Source organism: Palaemon carinicauda, chromosome 37 (assembly GCF_036898095.1).
Source record: "Palaemon carinicauda isolate YSFRI2023 chromosome 37, ASM3689809v2, whole genome shotgun sequence".
Lineage (NCBI taxonomy): Eukaryota > Metazoa > Arthropoda > Malacostraca > Decapoda > Palaemonidae > Palaemon > Palaemon carinicauda.
In genome coordinates, this window is record NC_090761.1 from 38,980,231 (window position 1) to 38,997,293 (window position 17,063).

A 17,063-nucleotide genomic window follows, 5' to 3' on the forward strand; every position below is an offset into this window, starting at 1 on the left:
GTATGGTTAGGAAAAATACAAATTATCTTCGAATTTGTCATTTGTTCCGTAACCAAAATACAAACCACGCTATTTACATTGGGTGACTTACCCATTAGGTAGGGTGGAAAGTCCCCAGCCATACTGGCTTTGGCTTTACCCGCGGACTCAGAATCCGAGTGAGTCCCTGCACCTCACAAGTTCCTTGCTCCGCAAGGAACCGAGTGGCCTATATAAGCTTGTGTGTGAAGGAAGAAGTGTGACCCGTCTTAGGCAGTTGACCTGGAGTTTCAAAAGGAACTCTGGGTTAGGACGTTCCCAATACCACCTTGTCAGGGTATGGGGGACGCGACAGTATTGACTCAATACTCGGAACACAAGGAAGCATGGTTTACCTGCAGAGGTTCGAGGTCAGCTATGCAGAGACCAGGATGCTGCTTCCCCGTAGAGGGGATGATGAAGAAAGAAATAAGGGCCAGACATACTTCTTTCGTTCATGCAGACTAAAACCTGATAATAATGCCCTCAACCTTCTGCTACCTGTCCAAAAAGGAGCCTGAGGTTAGACCAGCTGTTGTGTAGCCACCATAGAGCGATAGAAAACGTATCGAGACTCCTGTGGGTCACGCCCATCAGGAAGCGGGCTGCGAAGGTCATTAGACGCTTCCAGACTCCAGCTTGTAGCACCTGCGTCACAGAGTAGTATTACTCGAAGGCGAGGGACGTTGCGATGTATCCAACATCGTGCTGTAGGGCGACGTGACAGGGGAGGGTCTGGAGACAGGTCGAGATGAATGTCCTTGAGTCCGGGCTGAAGAGGTATACTGGTGACTCTCCCCCGTGTCCTCCTTGTGCTCCCAAATCGGCTGCAACTGAGGACAAACTGCAGCTGTTCCCAAAGCTACCCTCTCGATTCCTTTACTGGCAAGAAAGAGAAGGTCTTGGGACATCAGATACAGAATGGAGATTCGAAATCTTGAAGGAATTGGACCGAAGGGCCGGGACCCCAGATTCTGAGTCTAGCCAACAACTCAGGAGCGAACCTGAATGTTGCCTTCCCCTCTTCCTTACAAAGGGCGGAGTCGTACGAGACCAAGAAGATTGCTTACACACTGGCCGTGGCCAGAGTGAGCAGTAGACCCAAGGCGAAATACAATCCGAGGTCTGTCGTAAAGGGTCTTGAGAAGATCTCTTAAAGGACTAAAAGTCTGAGCCATGCTCCAAATTGGAGGTCTTCCTCCGACTAGGGCAGGGACGATCGTAGCTTCGCATGAGCGAGGAAAGATCCAGCGGGCAGGAAAAAGTTATTCCTTTTAAGCCTGAAGGTCAGGGAAAGGCTGAGCGACAGGCTTCATTGCCGAGAGCGGAAAGGAGTTTCCTCCCGCCGAAAGGCAATAAGACCGTTATTGCTGGAGAGGAGGCCTCAAGGGAAGAGGTATATCTCCCACGGCACCAACCACCGAAGACTCTTCACTTTGCCTGGAAGACCCCTGCGGATGACTATCCCAGATGACGCGACCTCCGTACCGCGACTGTAGCGGGTTGTCTCTTCTTGAGGAGGAGGCGTAGTGTCTCCAGGCATGAAGCCGAAGCGACGCCCCGGTTCAGAAGAGATGTCGCAGTGTGGTTGTTTGAGTAGTCTGCGCCGTGGGAGAAGCTCTCCTGGGAGTTCCGTCAGGGGAAGCAGAGGGTCCAGAAACCGTTCTGCGCATAGTCCCAGTGGAGCTTTCCCCTTGAAAGGTTGACAGACAACCTGGTCTTGTTGAGACCCATTGTCCACAGACAAAAAGGAGGGAAGACGCAGGCGTCGAAGTTGTCCCACCATCACCGGAATGCATCTTGCCAGAGTCTCGGGTCGGAGACTGGGGGGAAGAACAGCGGAAGCTTGAGGTTCCAAGCTGTCGCGATCAGGTCCCCCAGACCAGGACTTGCTGGTTACTCAAGGTCAAAGACCCCCAGGTACACTCTCTCTACGAGGCTCTGCTCGGATAGTCGGAGAGAACATTCCTCTGCCTGGAATGAGAGAGCCGATGGTGGTATTGAGAGAATCTCAATCATCCCGGTATCTCTACTGCAAGATGTGAAGGTGTGAAAATGCGTCCCCTGCTGGTTAGAACACGCCAGAATCATGAAGTCGACGCGCACGGGGTGACTCGGTAGGAGCTGTAGGATCTGTAGAGGGGCCAGACTACGGCCCCTAAGCCTGCCTGAATGATGGAGAGGTATCCTTCAGGTCTTGACCATAGGCCTGGACCGGAACATGCCCCCCCCCCCCCCCCCCTTTCCTTTGACGAGTCCGAGAACAGCATCAAGAATGTGGGGAAAGGACGAGAATATCCACTACCATCAAGAGGCTCCATAGGTCAACACCCATTGCAGGTCTAATAGTTCCGCTGGTCCCATAGGGGCCAGGAAGTCCGGTTAAACTGCCTGAAACCACCGGAACTTGGACCGCCCCACATGGTACTTATCCTGAGGCGACCGTTCGGACTATAGACGGGTCAATGAGGAAAGGAGAACTAGGAAACGTTCCAAGGTAGGGCTGAAAGCTCTGCTTGACTGAGAACAGGTACTGCGACTCTCCTCAGTCTTGCCACAGTCAACTGAAAGGAAGGCTCGGAGGATGTGGCAACAGAATCTGGCGTCCCCAGGTGGTCACCCATCCAAGTACCGACCAGAACCGACGTTGCTTAATCTCGCTGGATGACTCAATATCATGGCCAGATACTCCAGATGTTGAGGCAGAAGAAGAGAAGGCTCCAAGCAAAATACCATTAACCCACACTCATGGTAAGCATCCGGAAGCTTGTCCCGGCGCTAAAGTAGGTCGAACCCGAGCCTACCGGAGTTGACCAGCCCTCCAAAAAGCAGAGGAAGCGGAAGCCTGCACCTGAGAGTTCTCTGGGGAAAAAAACCTGCTATGCCACGGCGGGATAGCCACACTGCATCATAAGCAGGAATACTTGGTCTACACTGAATTCCACGAGCTCCCTGGAAGATGGATGGAATGGAAATTGAAAGTACCCGTCCTTACGATCCAGGGTTTAAGGAGTCCTGTCGCCTCGTTACCAGTCTGATCGATTCTGCTGTTCTACGCTGGCCGAAGTTTGTTCGACAAACTTGATCAGGGCTGAGAGGTCGACTACGGAACTCCCCTCTCAGATCCTTCCTTACAAGAAAGGATCGACTGAAGAGGTCGGGGGTGAAGCCGTCGATGATCCTATGGAGGACCTTCGCCTAAGGTATGGATCATTCTGCCCAACCGGGCAACTCTTGCCGACGCTATGGCATAGAGGTTCAGAGACACTGAATTCGCTGACAGAGACGGCAGGCGCAATATCCTTAGCTGATCACAGAGATTGTGCGGGAATGGGCATCGGGAAGCTGTCATCCGGATGAGTAACCTTAAGCATCCTCCCAGCAAGAAACCTGCAATCCTAGAGTTTTTGAACTCTGCCACTCCTTTTAGGACTATGCCCCCGGGGGAGCCTCCCGTGCCATCTGTTCCTGACAGGAGGAAACTGCAATTGGACACCTTGTCCCAGTTGTCGTAGCCGATAACTTAGGCCGACGTGGTTGAAAGAAAAGGGCGCTGGAGCCCTGCAGAGTCTGGAAGAGAGCGCCTTGGAGGAGTGAAAACGGAAGTCGATTTCCTCCGCACAGCCGCTGTCTAAGTCTCCGTCCTTGGGCACAAACAAACTCTTCTCAAGGATGGAAGGGTGTCTGAGGTTGTCGACCTCCACAGATGAGACACCCGAAGGAAGCCCTCAGTCAGCGCGTCCAGATGGTACAACATCGAGCTTGTCCGCAAGTTAGATACTTAATGACGAAAGGCCAAGGTGCCTGAGCCTGAGAGGAGGAAAGTACCCATGATCTTCCTGTAGCTTCCTTGAACCAAACCTCGGGCCATAACCGAGGAGGGAAAGGACCTGGTAAGCCCCCAGAGGAAGGGGTAAGCAGTCACCCCTTGGCCGATGGATAAATCTCGAACGGAAAGCCCCCCGCCAAAAATCCTTCCAGGGAATGACGGGGAAGGGCTAACCCAGGTTCTGGAAAGAGGAGTGTTGCTCAGACCTCCCTGAAGTTTCTTCCTATTCTTGCAAGTGTCATGCTCTGCGTTTACGGGATGAGGCCGCGTTCTGGAAATACGCTCCAGAAGAACTCGCCAGGCTGGCCATGCTGCGAAAACCCCAATGGGAATCGTGGTCGCAATCGCCCTGGGCCTCGCGCGATGGTAATTCAAAGATTTGCGCGTGGGCGAACGTGGAAGCGCCCATGCGCGGTCACACAGGAACGCAAACGAAGGTGAGCGAAGGAGCGCAGAAGGAGAGCGAGTGTGGTAGGAAGGGCGAGAGCTGGTGGTCGGGGAGCGATAACCCATAGACAAGCAATGGATACTGCAAGAATTAAGCCAACGTTCGTGCGAAGAAACACTGTAGGTTCGAGCAATGGAACACCGTCGGTTCGCAAGACGGAACACCGTCGGTTCGCGCGACGGAACACCGTCGGTTCGCGCGACGGAACACCGTCGGTTCGCGCGACGGAACACCGTCGGTTCGCGCGACGGAACACCGTCGGTTCGCGCGACGGAACACCGTCGGTTCGCGCGACGGAACATCGTCCGTCCGCGCGATGGAATACCGTTGGTTCGCACGCGGGCGAACATTGGAGAGCATGTGCGCGGACGCGCATGAGCGTAGACATGCAGGCACGTGGGCGTGTGGGCGCGAAGGCGAGCAGTCGCGCGGGCGCCCAGGCGAGCGGTCGCGCGGGTGCGCAGGCGACCGGTCGCGAGGGTGGGCAGGTGAATGAGCGCGAGTCCGAGGCGGCGAACGCAAGCGTTAGCGCGATGGCGAAGAAACGCGCTGCCGCGTGGGCCAGGAAGACCGCTGGTGATATGGATCAACAGGCGATCGGTGGAGGGCTGGTGAGCGCTAACGCGCAGGTTGGCAATGGCGCGTTGTGGCATTTCGACGCGTTGGCGAGCGATGGCGAGCAGCATTCGCAGGTGAGCGATCGCGCGATGGCGAACGCGCGCAGGTGAGCGATCGCGCGCAGCATGCGCAGGTGGGCGATGGCAGGCAGCATGCGCAGGTGGGCGATCGCGCGATGGGGAGCAGCATCTGCAGGTGAGCGATCGCGCGATGGCGAGCAGCATGCGCAGGTGGGCGATCGCGCGATGGCGAGCAGCATGCGCAGGTGGGCGATCGCGCGATGGCGAGCAGCATCCGCAGGTGGGCGATCGCGCGATGGCGAGCAGTATCCGCAGGTCGGCGATCGCGCGATGGCGAGCAGCATGCGCAGATGGGCGATGGCGAGCAGCATGCGCAGGTGGGCGATGGCGAGCAGCATGCGCAGGTGGGCGATGGCGAGCTAGTAGCTGGCAAACCATGTTCCTTCAGAAGCTTTGGAGAACGTTGGCGCGCCGGCTGTAACACACGCGGGCGATCTCCGGATCGCCAAGAGACAGGTGATCGCTGACGTGTAGAACGCTGTTGAATAGGCGATACTAAAATCGCCTGTGCGCGCTGGCGAGCAGGTGAACGCTGGCGAGCAGGTGATCGCTGGCGAGCTGATGATCGCTGACGAGCAGAAGGCAACGCGTGGAAGCCTGCACATAGAAGAAGAGTCCTTGACGCAGACCTGAACCGAAGTTCTAGATCGCGAGGGCGAACGTGGGCGCACAGGGCGCGTAACAGGAACCAACAGGAACAGCAGGGATGATCATCATGAGAGCGCTGACGAACAGGAGAGCGCTGGCGAAAGGAGAGCGCTAGCGATCAGGAAGCGCTGATGAGCAGGAGAGCACCTGTGCGCTAACCCTGAGCAGGAGCAGGAGAGAACACAGCAGAAGGGCGCACAGGGGAACCCTGACACGCAAGGGAAGAACCCCCGTGGGGGGGCAACCCTTTGCCCCGAAGGGAACGTTGTCCGTCGGGAGACAGATGTCCATCGGAAGACCGTTGCCTGTCCGCCGGGAGACTGATGTCCGTTGGAAGACCGTTGTCCGTCGGGAAGACCGTTGCCCGTCGGAAGACGAGATCAGACTGCTGTCCATCTGCACCAAGGCGGAAGATCGAGAAAAAGGAGTTGTAGGCTGCAAACGGAGATCCAAAAAAGCGCCTCAAGCACCCTTATAGGGAGATGAGAGGCCCTTACGACGAGGCGGACGGTGGGCCTTACGGCGAGGGAGGCCAACAGCAACAGGAGAAACCTCCGAAGAGGAGTCTCTATGAGTGTACTCTCTCGCGAACGAAAGAGAAACACTTCGTAGAAGAGACTGGTCAGCCAGTGGCCTAAAAGGAGCAATCCTCCGAAGAGGGGCTCCTGCAGTTGCCCAGCCCCTTGAGCGAAACTGCAGGTGTGACCGCTCAGCACCAAGAGCATAGTCGCACGAAAAAAAGGCAAGAGAAGAACCCCCCAAGGGGAAAAACTCAAGCCTGGACAGGAAAAACTTCCCTCGGAAGGAAAGTTACCCGCCCAAGGAGGCAAGCCTCCTGAGAGTTCTAAAATGAACTGGAGAGCTGTCCGTCGTCACAGGATTACTTCCAGTAGAAGGAGACACGCCCCTGACGAAAATACAAGGGGGGAGGCAGCAACAGCCGAATCCCCAGGCCTCAACAAGACAGCTCACACCGTTGCCATATTACAGAAACGAACTAGATTGGTAACTGTAAAAAAATAAAAATCATTAGTACACATTCATTCCCCTGGGAAGGCTCCGAAGAGGAATCCCGAGGGAAAGGAAACAAGAATTACACAACAGGCACGTGCCCTCACAACCACTTACACTCACGGAAGGAGAGCGGTAACCAAAACAGAATTATAACAATTATAATTATGAAACTATGTAATTATGTAATTTAAAAAAGAATGAACACTAAAGAAAGAACAAAAACCTCGAAAGGAATCGTTCTACAAGCTGAAAAATTAACAACTACAATTAGATTCATAAACTAATTGAGACAAACGTACGGCGTAGCAACCCCCCCACATGGAAAGGAAGCTACAAGGGGGTAGTAACACGTAGTAAAAGGGTGAACGACCTCAAGAGAGAGAGAGAGAGAGAGAGAGAAAGACCGAAGTCAAACTCGATCGCCACCCAAAAAATTACGCCGTGGTGGCCTAACTGCCGAGGACTCCACGTAGATATCGTACACTACACACACAACTCTGAAAAGGAAACTTACTGATTTCTATACTCAAATATATATACAAACATGAAAACATGTTTACATATATATTGAGTAAAAGAAAAGTAAGCGATTAAGTAAGGACAAAACAAACAATGGCTGCCAAGAGAGGACCAAGACAGAGACGTCTGTCACAGTCCGAGCCAAAAGTGAAAGTGAGCATTCATCTGTGTGTGAGGGGGGGGAGGGGTAGCTAGCTACCACTCCCCTACCCCCTGCTAACTAGCGCGGGGGTAATACACCCTCGTTAAATTCTAATGGCTCACCATTTCAGCTGCGCTAAAAGGTAAACCCAATGTAAATAGCGTGGTTTGTATTTCGGTTACGGAACAAATATATTTCCTATAATGAGCAAAAGGGTTTGTTTTTAGAGACAGAACAACAAGAAAGTAACACCACAAATTTCAGCGCATTTCATTCTTTAAGCATACATGTTATTTTCCATAGGTCATACTGTATTCAACAGGTAAATTCAAATTACTTATCTTGTACTATGCTTTAAGGATACAGAGAAGAGCAGCCTATTCAGCAAATCAAAAGTAACTGGCTAAGGTAACTGGAAATTATTTCACAAATAAGAATAAATTCAATATTTTTAAAATGGTAAATTACCTATGCTTTGTAACTTAGCAACAGCACCTAACTGTCATATAATTTAATACTTTCAAAGTTTGCTGGATATTAATCAATAAAAACAATGGTATTCTATGTTGCCTTCTCCCTTCAAACACTAACTTTCAACTCTCTTGAGTATGGTAATTCTGGTATTCATACAATAATGAGCCCTCCATAAACAAAATCATAACACTTTTCCACTTTCCTCTTGGTGAGGGTAGAAGAGACTCTTTAGCTATGGTAAGCAGCTCTTCTAGGAGAAGGACACTCCAAAATCAAACCATTGTTCTCTAGTCTTGGGTAGTGCCACAGCCTCTGTACCATGGTCTTGCACTGTCTTGGGTAGAGTTCTCTTGCTTGAGAGTACACTCGAGCATGGTATTCTATATTATTTCTCTTCCCCTTTAATTTCTTAATGTTTTTATAGTTTATATATGAAATATTTATTTCAATGTTACTCTTAAAATATTTTATTTTCCATGTTTCCTTTCCTCACAGGGCTTTTTTCCCTGTTGGAGCCCCTGGGCTTACAGTATCCTGCTTTTCTAACTAAGGTTGCAGATTAGCAAGTAGTACTAATAACAGTAATAAGTGAACTAGCCTAACCAGTCTAGGTTCAAGGAGACTTCCTTAGTTTTTCCTTTATTTCAGAATGATTTGTGCCTCTGGAGGCACATGTTTGAAACTAGGCCTGAAATGGGTAAATAACATCCTTATCAACCAATAACAAACTATTTGCCAATTAGGTATTATTTACTACATACTTAATCTTACAAAAGTTATACAACACTTCCATTTGTGCATTGAGGTTATTGTCACCTTATACCTAAGCCTGTTGTTACAATTTTACTGTCAAGAAGATAGATTCTACTAATGAAAATAAAGTATCAAATTGGGAATTCTATATAATTTTGGTCATATAGCCAGGAGCTTGGCCGAAGAGACTATTCAAAAGGGACAGTTGCAGTGTTGATTTTCCACTGGAACCACTTGTTAGAGGTAACGGCTTAATATTGGGGGATGTATATAGAAACCATTGAGGGGGCTTTAATAAGGTCAGGTTAGGATAAAGAAATATCCAGTATGGTTTGAAACCTCAGATATATTGTATGATTTCTTTATAAGTTTGGTTAGGTTAGGTTATGTTAGAGTAGTTCAGGTTAGAATAAAATAGGTGAGATTAGGGTGGGATAGGCGTAGTTAAGATGTTACAACTTACTTTTTGAACTCTGACCTAACCTCTAACAAATTCTAAAAACCTCTTAGCAATAAGGTTGGGTTAGGTTAGGGTTTGTTAGGGTATGACTGTACAACGTATCCCTTTATGGTACTTTCTGTAATTTTGATCTGGTTATTTGAAAAAACATGCAGGGTAAAATTACGGTAGAGTCCCATCCAGCGCCATTGCCAGTACATAAAAGCTTAATGGTTTTTTTTTTTTTTCGCGAGCGAAGTGAGCCCAAGGCAAAGCAATAACTATTACTCTATTGAAATATTGGTATTATTTTATTTATGGACATTAATAATGTAGCGTATTTTAACTTAGTTCTCTATGTTAAGGAAGTCTTTTGTAGTATTTCTGTGTAATATTATCAGTCGCAAAAGCTTAGTTCTTTATATATTTATATATATATTTGGTTAATGTCTAGGAGAGGGCCGCATGAAGATATCAGTGATATTCAATGAATTTTTACTAGAATGTGTAGGAATGTATGTAAATAGTGGTATACGAGTGAGATACTTTAGTGAAATTCGATAACAGTCAAAATATCAACGATCAAACTCACACTACTCATGTCTTCCTCCCAGATTTTTCTTAAGTCTGTTGTTATTGTTGACTGTGTCTTGTTTTTGCTCAAATGAGCCCTGTAACCACTATAATCCGCAGACAAATTAGTCCACTATGACGTCTTACACGTTTGGCCAATCACAGCGCCTATCCACTATGACGTCTTACAGGTTTGGCCAATCACAGCGCGACAATATATTATCTTACCCAGGCATTTCATTTCGTTCTTAGACATGGAGGCCATAGCAAGCACGTCAACTAATATTGCACAAGAAGTTGAAATTCCATCTTCTTGTCCTGACTGTTTCCTAACTTACAATGAATTTGTTGTAACTTATTCGGGGAATATTGAAAAACTAGTGGATCTGTGCCAGAGACACAATTTAATTTTACAAAATAAAAATTGTCCTGCATGTCAAGGAACCTTCGCAGCGGCTTCACGTTTTCCTCAAAGCAGCAGCACATCTTTATGAACCAACAGTTTAAGGTAAGCTTCATTAATTCATAGAGTACTGTATATTATAATGGTGATAGTATAATGATGTATACAGCAGTACCATCACTTTGGATTTGGTTTGATGGATGTGTTAGGTAGTGGCCGTAAGGGGGGGTCGCAGGGGCTAGGCCTAGGTAGGGGTACAGGGCCCTAGGTTAGGTGGTTGTATTAGGTTCGGTAGTGCCCCAAAAATCACTGTGGCCTTGAGGGGGGGTCACCCCCCTCCCCCGGTAGGCCTAGGTAAGGGTACAGGGCCCCTAGGCTAGGTTAGGTGGGTTTATTAGGTTTGGTAGTGCCCTGAAAATCACTGTGGCCTTAAGGGGGGGTTGCAGGGGGGCGGAGCCCCCCTCCCGGTAGGGCTAGGTAGAGGTATTGTAGTAGTAGGTTTATGCTTACATTTGTGTGTAAGAGTTAAGTCCTAGTTTCTTTTTTATTCATTTCCTCATGTTTCTATGCAATGTGCAACTGTAATCTGGTCGTTTTTTGCCGTTTTTCGTCGTTAATACTTGAAAAACGGGTGAGGCCTTCTCCTAGACATTTACCATATTTTTATATATTTGAGTGTTATATTTTGTTTTTTCCTCCATTTTGCCCTGTTTTTACCTACTTTGTCTCTCCCACCCAAACCCAGCTTCCCAAGGAGGTTCCCCCAGATTGTTATCTATAGGGGGAGGGGTGGTGGAAGGATAAGTATTCATTTGCGATGGAAATAAACCTCAAAATCATTCAAATCACATCATAATACAACAGAAAGACCTATATTTTATGTTGAAAGCAATTAATGTCCATAATTAAAAAATACCGAAATATTACCAAAATCTAATGCTTTTTACTCCACTGTGAGCTCGCTTCGCTTATCAAAAAAAAAAAATAATCTAGCTCTGGGGTGTATGTATGACAGCAGCCACCTGCATGTATAACTAGGACTAACTTTGAATACGGAAGTGTAAGGGGGGTTGTAGAGGGGCGTTAGCCGCCCCCCGTTAGGTATGTAGGTAAGAACACAGCTCGTAGGTTAGGTTAGGGGGAAAGTTTATGTTTGTTTTTAAATCAACACATGAGGAACTGGCTGCTGTTATACAAAGGCTTCCTAGCTCCTATGTATAGGAAAACAGTAATGGCGCTGGGTGGGACTCTACCGTAACATTACCGCATGCAGTTTTTGGCACATATTCAGCCAAAAGATAGCAGACAGCTTGTGCAACTCTTACACAGTTTAAAAGCCCCTTCCCTCTTGAAGCTTTGGCCTAGGCCAAACCTGCATATAAATACTGATCTACACAGCCTCTGTAAGAAACGTTAACATACAAGATTAAACTATGCCTCACTTTTTCATTAGGGAAGGAAAGCAAAATTATGCTATTGCAGCTTACTAATCTTTTAACAAATGAATGGCGTAGGCCTAGGCCCATGCAACACAAGTAGTTATTGTTGTTCTTTCTACAGTATACAGACAGATAAAAAAAACGCATTGGTACTATACTTGTATAAACAATTAGATGGCAAAACACGACAGATGTATCCCCTTTACAGACGTGCCTACAGTAGGCCTGTAGGTCTAAGTTGTCAGTCACTGTCTCAAGAAAAACTTAAACGTTTGCAAACGACGAACTTGTCTCCTCGAGTCCTCGGGTACGATTGTCTGTTAGATTAAGACCTTTCCATAAGTCTTAGTCTTTTTATCAAAGCTACAACCTTTAATATTAAAGTTTGAACTATAAACACCGTACCTTATTTACGATTAAAGAACAGCGAAAATTACTTTAATTATTTTTGCTGTTGTTTTTTTCTCAAAATCTGCTTTGCTGTAGTAGTACTACTGGATTCGTAAGGTTTGTTACTTCGAAACGCCCTCCTCCTCTGGTTGCGGGAAAGTCAACAAGTTTCAAGTTTGTTAAATTTGTTTTTTCTTTATTCAGTGTGATGATTTAACAGTGGTGGTTAAAAGTTGGCAATTTTGGTGTGATGGTAAGTTTAATTTTATTCCAGTGGTTATCACACAGTGTCCAATTGTATGTTTTTAATATCCAGTGGTAATAACATAGGCCGACTAAAGACTTTCCGAATCTGTAATTTAGACTTTTTAGCCTCTAAATTTGTGACGTCTATGAGGATTATCTTTGATAGAGCTGTTACAAGTATGCTTGAAAAGTGAATAATGTGGGCAGAGTGAGATAGTGGGATAGACCTAATAATGCTTTCAGGACATGTTCAGTCAGAAGTCACTTGGGCTTAGGTCTGTTAATCTAAGGTACAACGAGTCAGTGAAACTATTTCTCATCCCATAATGGTCTAAGTTATAGCCAGAACATTAGCCTAGGGTTGAATTATAATTGCTGTAGCTTAAGGGTAGTAGACCCTTTTAACCAGGAATTAGGCATACAAACTCTATTTAGGTGTCTTGGTTATACGACCAGGGCTAGGCTTGTTGGTGTCTACTGTTACGGTAAAACCTAACCTAATTTGGGTTATAATTTTGGGTATTATTATAGAGTTGAATTGCACACCCGAGAAAAAGCCAGTCAATTAATAATTACTATTAGTTTGGTGGAACAACTATCCAACATCCGCATAAATACGCTTAATTAAGTGTGGATGAAGACGAACACAGTTAGCAAGAATTCTTATTCTATATGTGAGTGACAGGGCAGATGATTCAGTGACCTGCACTCATGCCCATGGTAGGCTACTTATGATGTACTATTTGCTTCTAGCATTTTTCTTACATTGTTATTTATGTTTGGTGTTGCAATATTGCTTTGGAATATATACTGTGGTTAATTTGCATTCCTTAAAATGTTCTGTAAGATTTAATTGTTCTCAATTTAAACTTTCATTGTAGTTCATTGGTTTGAATTTAATCAGTACTATATGGATGTGACCTAATGTATGCAGTAGTTTTTATTTAATTTTGTTGAATATGAAAGCAAACTCACCGTGCTTTTGATATAGCAGATGTAATTTTGGGTCTAAAGGGAATCTGAATGATCAGATTTTCAGTTGTATATTGTCATTTTCATTACATCTAGTAAGGGCCCAATGGCAGTGATGAAGCATTTATTTTTAGGTTATTAAGATTATTATTATTATGGTATTTGTTTACAAGAGCACGCTCTTCATTTACTCCAAAATTATGCAGTCCTCTAGCTCTCCTCTTATTGTACAGTAATTAGAAAGTTCTTTAAATAGGGGGGAAGCAAAAAATGTCAAGATATGTTGAGCAAAAGGGGAGGGGTTGTAAAAAAAACTAACTTGGTTTCCTCTCTAAACGACCTAGAACTAAGATAATCAACCTAACAAAAGTTCATGACGCCAGCGTACATAAACAAGTTGGTGATGCCAGCGTACATTTGTAGGTACAGTACTAGGTTGGCCAGGGCACCAGCCACCCATTGAGATACTACCGCTAGAGAGTTATGGGGTCTTTTGACTGGCCAGACACTTCTACATTGGATCCTTCTTTCTGGTTATGGTTAATTTTCCCTTTGCCTACACATACACACATATTGAATAGTCTGGCCTATTCTTTACATATTCTCTTCTGTCCTCATACACCTGACAGCACTGAATTTACCAAACAATTCTTCTTCACCCAAGGGGTTACCTCACTGTAATTGTTCAGTGGCTTCTTTCCTCTTGCTAAGGGTAGAAGAGACTCTTTAGTTATGGTCAGCAACTCTACTAGGAAAAGAACACTCCAAAATCCAACCATTGTTTTCTAATTTCGGGTAGTGCGATAGCCTCTGTACCATGGTCTTCCAATGTCTTTGGTTAGAGTTCTCTTACTTGAGGGTACACTCGGGCATTCTGTTCTGTCTTGTTTCTCTTCCTCTTGTTTTGTTAATTTTTTTATAGTTTATATAGGGGATATTTATTTTAATGTTTTTACTCTTCTTAAAAAAGGGATTTTGACGAAGGAAAAATCTACTTCTGGGGGAGAGACCTGTGCCGCCCAGTTAAATGCTCCTTTTGCATCATTTCTAAGGTATATAACTGCTATGAATTACCAGAGAAAAAAGTTGCATAGGAATGCCAGGGTTGAACCCAGCTCGCTCACCTATAAGGTGTCGGTATAATACTGGGGCGTGATAAATCACAACCAGAGGTCTCACGCCATTTAGATATCTCCTCCTCAATATCCCCGTTACAGCGAGTTGCCGTTCAACACCCACCACTGAAAGCTACTACCACCATCTCAACCCATGCCAATGACGTCACTCCTCATAGCACCCAAGTTTGGGCCCATTCTGGGAGGGAAGTAGAGGGAGGGTTCACTGGGCGGCACAGGTCTCTCGCCCAGAAATAGATTTTTCCTTCATCAAAATCCCTTTTCTGGGCTCCACCTGTGCCGCTCCGTGAAATGGTACAAGAGAAATGGTCCCAAAACTTGGAACTAATACCTGAGGGGAAAGTAAATTAAAGTCAAAATAACAAAAAACATGGTTTAATTCAAAAGTAAACAGGAAATACTAAGAATTCCAGTGAATGAACACTTCCTTAACATAAAGGATGGATGGGTAAGTAACAAATGCAGCAAAAAATTCCAAACTATGGAATGACAAAGTGAATGCAAGGTAAAATAATAAACTGCAAGAATAATTGATATAATTTACAATCCTGAGAGTAAAAACAACAAAGATCAACTCGTGGGAGAGAAAGGCTATTAACAGACATGATAAAATAAAAATGCACCATAAGGGTGTAGCTCAGGTAAAAAACAAAACCAAAACTAAAGTAGGGACAATGAGTAAGGCAGGTAGGAGGAAGGAGGATAAAGCAAGACATTGTGATTATGAATCATTACTTTCAGGAGGAACCACATTCCCTGCTGCCACTGTAGCAAATTTTAGGGCTTCCAAAGGTTTTAAATAGTGGCGTTTAAAAACTGTTGGAGACTTCCAGCCTGTATATTTCTTAAGTTCATCAAAGTTCATGTGGTGAAAGTAATTAATAGAAGTAGCTACGGCTCATATATCATGAACGTGAGGGAATGATTCAGGGTTAGCCTATTTAATGAAATATAGAATCTGTTGTCTGATTCCTTTCAGGGTGATGGTTCCTCCATTGTCTCTAATGAATAAGGGCCCTGAGGACTTAATGGAAGTTCTATTTAAATAGGCTTTCAGAGTGTTTACTGGACGTAACGATGGATCCTGAGGAAGTGGAACAATCTTCCAGGGGGACCATCTGTTCTGGGGGTCCTCATTTTTGGCTAAGAACCTTTTGTCAGGGGAAAGTAGGACTTCCCCTGACGAGAGAAATTCAATATGACCTGGATCTCTAGTCAAGGCTGAAAGTTCTTATATTCTGGCGCCAGAAGCTAGGCTCATTAGGAACAAGGTTTTCCTTAATAAAGGAATGTAATTACAAGACTCGTTAAGAGTGTCAGAAGCCAACTTAAGTACATCATTCAGAAACCAGGAAACTGAGCTAGGGCGAGTTGATGGTTTCAGTCTGGTGCAGGCTCTCGAGATTGATGAGAAGTATGAATCTGTAAGGTCAATATTGAAACCAATTTGGAAAATCTTTTTCAAGGCTGATTTAATTGTAGTAATAGTACTGGCCGCTAGGCCTGATTCGAATAGAATTTTAAATAAGGGTACGGTCAGATTTATAGTCATCCTCTCAATCTTTGAGTCTCTTAAAAACTTTGCGAGTTTTTTAACAGCCAAATCATACTGTCGAAAGGTGGATTCCCTTTTATCTGATTCTAAAAATAGGGTATTTTGAGGATCAATATCCGCACCTCTTTGAGCTGCAAATTTCATAAAGTCCATAAAGCTAGGGCACTCTGAATTTTTGAGGAAGCTAACACATTGCGAGTTTGTACTACTTGTGTTAGTATTGGATTGGGTATCTGTCGAGGGTGGAGACCCAGTTCCACCAGCAGGGAAAACCAATTTCTCTTGGGCCAGTTGGGGGCTACTAGAGCGACCTGGCCTTTGAAAGTTCTGAGTTTGTCTAACACTTTCATCAACAGATTTATTGGTGGGAATAAGTAAATTTTCTCCAAAGTGTTCCAGTCCAATGACATTGCGTCTGTGGCGTAAGCCCGAGGGTCCAGGTTGGGGGCTACGTAACACTCTAGTTTGTGGTTGGACTCTGTTGCAAACAGGTCTATCTGAAGACCCGGAACCTGAGATAGAATCCATTTGAATGATTTTAGGTCTAGTGACCACTCCGACTCCAGCGGAGTTGTCCTGGAAAGTGCGTCCGCCACTATATTCCGTACTCCCGCTAGATGGACTGCTGACAGATGCCACTGGTTCGATGCTGCCATGGAAAATATTGCTAACATCACATGGTTTATGTGGCCTGACTTGAAGCCTCCTCTGTTTATGCAGTGGACTATGACTTCGCTGTCTAGAACCAATCTTATATGTTGGTTCTTGGCTGGAGCCAGTCGTTTTAGAGTTAGGAATACCGCCATGGCCTCTAAGACATTGATATGAAGTTGGCGGAATACTGTCGACCATAGTCCTTGGACCTTCCTGTACTGGGAGTTTCCCCCCAGCCTGTTAAGGAGGCGTCTTGTGTGAATGACGAGTCTTGGAGGCAGATATTGTTAAAGAACGGATTTTGCCAGATTTCTGACCTTTGTCCATGGCTGAAGTCTTTTCCTCAGAATTGGCGGAAGTCGAGCTCTTTTGTCTCGATATTTCTCGTTTGCCCTAGAGCGCCATACTCGGTTTATATCCTTCAGTCTGGCCTTCAGTACAATATCTGTTACCGAGGCAAACTGCAGGGCACCCAGGATTCTCTCTTGATTTCTCCTGGACGTCAATTTGTCCTTGAGAAAACGGTTTGTGTTCTTTGCTATTTCTGTCCTCTTGGCTGTTGGGAGACGTAGCAGGTGGGAATGTAGATCCCATTGTAATCCCAGCCATTGAAACTTGGTCTTTGGGACTAGGCGAGATTTCTCGAAGTTGATCTGGAACCCCAACTGTTGTAGGAATTTTATTACTCTGTTTGTTGCCGTGAGGCAGTTCTC

General features: G+C 45.8%; 2 protein-coding genes across 3 annotated transcripts in view; one reads left to right on the forward strand and one right to left on the reverse strand.

The window, feature by feature from the left end:
- The window catches only part of LOC137629588 (leukocyte receptor cluster member 1), a 45,129-nt gene extending 33,199 nt beyond the window's left edge, over nt 1-11,930 (reverse strand). The window contains exon 1 of one of the 2 annotated variants that reach the window (XM_068361045.1): nt 11,803-11,930. The gene's annotated coding sequence lies outside the window, so the exon portion shown is untranslated. Of the gene's footprint in view, nt 1-11,555; nt 11,737-11,802 lie in introns of those variants that run through there. The other variant, XM_068361046.1, reaches the window with a different exon arrangement.
- Nucleotides 11,905-17,063, forward strand: part of LOC137629586 (uncharacterized) — a 158,895-nt gene continuing 153,736 nt past the window's right edge. Inside the window, exon 1 of the mRNA XM_068361039.1 lies at nt 11,905-12,040. The gene's annotated coding sequence lies outside the window, so the exon portion shown is untranslated. The remainder of the gene's footprint in view (nt 12,041-17,063) is intronic.